The sequence below is a fragment of the Myotis davidii genome, unplaced genomic scaffold (assembly GCF_000327345.1).
Source record: "Myotis davidii unplaced genomic scaffold, ASM32734v1 scaffold310, whole genome shotgun sequence".
Classification (NCBI taxonomy): domain Eukaryota; kingdom Metazoa; phylum Chordata; class Mammalia; order Chiroptera; family Vespertilionidae; genus Myotis; species Myotis davidii.
In genome coordinates this window covers 172,646-176,939 of record NW_006281927.1, presented here as the reverse complement: position 1 = coordinate 176,939, position 4,294 = coordinate 172,646, and the positions used below count along the sequence as shown (strand labels likewise).

At 36.5% G+C, this 4,294-nt stretch overlaps 1 protein-coding gene and 1 pseudogene across 1 annotated transcript in view; one reads left to right on the top strand and one right to left on the bottom strand.

Annotated features, from left to right (window-relative positions):
- LOC102751642 (phosphatidylinositol 3,4,5-trisphosphate 3-phosphatase TPTE2) overlaps nucleotides 1-4,294 on the top strand; it is a 69,296-nt gene that overhangs the window by 35,490 nt on the left and 29,512 nt on the right. The window lies entirely within an intron of this gene.
- Nucleotides 2,225-3,035, bottom strand: LOC102774219 (annotated as a pseudogene).

The following is a 4,294-nucleotide window of genomic DNA, read 5'->3' as shown; positions in this document are numbered from 1 at the left end:
CAGAGGTCATTTTCCTGTCCATTTTTCTCCTAGATTATTTTTTTCCAGTTGACTTATAGGAGTTCTTTATGTTTTCTGGATTTTCAACTCTGCTATTTGTGCTATGTATTGCAAGAAACTTTTTCTGCACTGTAATTTTCTTTTTCTTTTTGAATATCACTTGGTTAACAGAAATCTCACTTCTAACATAGTTGATGTACTATATCATACTTTCTCTTAATAAGGTGTTTTTATGTCCTGATGAGTTTCAAAGGCATTCTCCTGTATTATCTTATAGGAGGTTCATTCCATTTGAAATTGATCTTTGTGTGTGATATGATGAAAGAATAAAATTTCATATTTTACCATATGACTAGCCAATTGTTTCAGCACACTGATTGGACTTTCATTTCTTTTTTTTTAGAACAAAAAATATCATTAGTTTATTGCAGTTGGTTCTGAATAAATTAAAACATACAACATATTCTCTTTTAAAATAGGTTATGAAGACCAGAATTGAAAAATGATCCCATTTAAAAACTAGAAATACATTATACTTAGTATAATTAATAGAATGGTTATCAGGAGCTTGTCATTTATATACCAAGCAATGTATTTTATGTTCAGCAAACTTAACTTTATCAAATGTCTTAATTTCATAGATAACAATATGATACATATTGTATAAGAAGCTCACAATAGTTTTGCACTACAATTTCAAAGTGTATAGAAATTAAAAAACAGAAGTTAAACATTGGTATACTAACAGCACTTGTGAACTTTGGAAAAACTGTATATCAAACTTAGAATCCAGATATTAGCCAATGTGAAACTTTACTTTCATAATATAAAAATGATACTTTGAGAGGCAAAATCTTATTTTACTAAACAAACTATATAAACATTTAAAAAAATCATTAAAAACTCGACTTTAGAATTTATAAAGATTAGCTATAAAAATATATTGATAACACTTTTATAAATATACCATTCACTTCATTACAAAATAGTCTCTAGCACAAAATTGCTTTAATAACTGTATTATTTTATTCTGATAAGTGTTACATTAAATTGATTATAAGATACTCTTGGGAAACTTTGGTATGCATCTTCAGAAGTTTTTTGTTTTTTTTTAAAAAAAACTCTAATATCACTTTAAGGGCCTGTAAACATTCCATTCTATTAAAGCACAACAGAATAAGTAATGCATATTCTACTGCTTACAGAATATAGAATCAGAAAACAATCTGCTATATATATTTGTAGAAAACCACCATTCCCAGAATAACCCAAAAAAAACCCTATTTATTTATTTATTTATTTATTTATTTATTTATTTATTTATTATTGCTTAAAGTATTTCAAAAACAACTATTTAAAAGTGTCAAACTTTAAAACAGTTTTCTTTCCATTCTGATAATAAATGTACAAAAACACTACACCCCATTCATGTACCTTAGATGTCTGTTAGGACAAGGGCTCAAAATTTGTTTTTCCCATTCTTCAAAACGCTCTCAAGTCCAATAAAGAAATTTAAGAGCCATTTAAAAGACTTGACAATAGAATATGTATATGTAATCAGAACACATAATTATTACATTTAGTTATGCATTAGTTTTTCTTTTGGTAATTTAGAATTTATTGGCAGAAATAAAATACATACACATGCACACAATTGAAAAGAGTTAATTTTAGGAAACAGTATGAAATGCAGACCTATAGGGTAAATTGATTTAATTTTGAAAATTTACCAAATTTCATCTTGTCTGCCATTTTTGGATTATTGACAACTACTGTTATTTAGAAAATTCAAATTAGTTAGTATTTACTTCCTGCTTCTATAGTGTTTTTTTTATAGAGTTTCCAGTTGTGCCAGTATCTTCCTTGAGGTCATATTCCACTTTATCCTCTGTCACCAATTCTCTTGCATAAGACTGTGAGTTGCAAAAGCCTAAATAAAAGATTCATTTTTTTACCTTTTAATTTGTGTAACTCCACTAAAAAGAAAAAATCATTTAATTTTTAGGCAAATCCACAAAATATTTTCTTTCTCAAATATCAAACACTTTTATGGGAATAAACATCCTTCAAGGTTTTTAACTCTTCTATTAGAGTTTTTAAAAATATATATATTTTATTGATTTTTTATAGAGAAGAAGGGAGAGGGATAGAGAGTTAGAAACATCGATGAGAGAGAAACACAGATCAGTTGCCTCCTGAACACTCCCTACTGGGGGTTTTTCTTCTACCTTATTTCTCTCTTCAACGGGGTATCATCTGTCTTAGTTGTCAGAGATGTAAGACTCACAGGAGATGTCATCACCACAGTTTGTGGCAGCAAAGTAGCTGAAAGTGTGGTATGAATCTGAAATGTCTACATATCTCCTGATGCAGTTTGTACAACCACTTGGTTGCTGGGCACAAGTATTTGCTGTGCATAGTGGAGAATTGTACCTTGTTGAGTACTGCAGTACTGCCTGAATTTGTCATGGTTAGTGTCTGAAGTCCCTGTACTCCATCTGTGCTGGACTGGCCAGCTATAAGGCTCCACTGGGGGGCAATGGCAATGTACTGTCCGGTGCTATTCTGATAGATGGAAGTTGGAGCAGACATAGAAGTGACAGCAGAAACTCCAGGATTTTCTGTCTCCTTTTCTGCCCTGTGTATCTTCAGAAGATAGATCTTTCAAATTTTTTCTATAAGATGGGCACCTTGCTAGGATCCCATGGGCTTTCTGTGAGGAGCCTATGCTATCAGATGAGCCCTGAGATTCTTCACTTTCTGATAAAGATGATACCACTTGCACGTGTGGTGGGTGAATTACACAAGACTGAGCCATCTGGATGACCCTCTGAACCTGTACTTGCTCTCGAGGAAGAGGTACAGTTGTCACTGGCACAGATCCTCTTAGTGACATCTGTTGAGCGATATGAGAAATAGGAGCTCCCTGAACTGTGGAACCAGGCTGAGGTCTGTGTCTGAAGTAGTACTTGTGGGAATCTTCCATAATCAACTGTGGCTGTTGCCTCGCCGCTCTCTGGGGCGGGAACTAGACTTTCATTTCTTTACTGCTCTGCAGGACATGGTCTATTTCTGAACTTTCTATTCTGTTCATTAGTTTTTCCTTTGTCTGTATGCCTGTAGCAAAACTACCTTACTTACCATAGCTTTCTAATATTTCTGATTCCCAGTCAAGGGAGTCCACCCATCTTGCTCTCCTTCACAATTGTTTGGGACTTAATAGACCATCCACATTTCCATATAACTTTTGTAATCAGCTAGTCAAATTACACACACATAAACACATTCACACAAATACATTTGATTTTGATTCAATGTTGTTTAGAATTGCATTGAATCTGCGGATTGAAGACAACTGAAATTTTTACAATTCTGATTCTTTCATCCATGAAGGGAGATAGCCCCTCATTTAGTTAGGTGTTCTTCAATCTCTCTTTATAACTTTTTTCATTTTCTGCACAGAAAACCTTGTGTAATTTTGGTTAGATATATTCCTAGATATTATATATATGGTTTAAAGTATTACATTTTTTTCCTTTTTCCCCAATTGACACCCCCCCCCCAGGCTAGGACAAGCCCTCACTGCCCCAGTGTCTGTGTCCATTGATTATCCTAATATGCATGCATACAAGTCCTTTGGTTGATCTCTAACCCCTCTACTCCCCTGCCTTCTATCTGAGGTTGAACGGTCTGTTCAGTGTTACTTTGTCTCTGGATCTATTTTTGTTCATCAGTTTATGCTGTTCATTACATCCCACATATCAGTGAGATCATGTGATATTTATCTTTCTCCGACTGACTTATTTTGCTTAGCATAATGCTCTCCAGTCCCATCCATGCTGTTGCAAATGGTAAAAGTTCCTTCCTTTTTATAGCAGCACTTGGGGCCCAGTGTATGAATTCATGCATCTTGAAAGGAACTGTGGGCCATGAGGCTGCGGTGGGCACAGTGGCGGGTCTCGGCCCCTCCTGTCATGGCCCCCATCCCTTGTCTGCCAGCAGCCCAGCTCCTGCCGCTGCTGCTCCCATGCACTGATGGCACAGAGAGATTGGGGCCGGCTGGGCCCAGCGCTAGCAGCAGATGCAAGTGGGGCCAGCGTCTTCAGCGGGTGCGAGGGGTGGTTGCTGGTGTGATCACCCCTCAGCAGCAGGGGGAGGTGGAGAAGCCACTCACACCTGCTGACGGCACCGAACGATCAGGACCGGCACTGGGCACACCAGTGGGTGCAAGCGGCAGCTCTAGAGCTGGCTGCGGGGTGTGAGTGGGGCCATCACCGGCAGCGGGTGCAAGAGG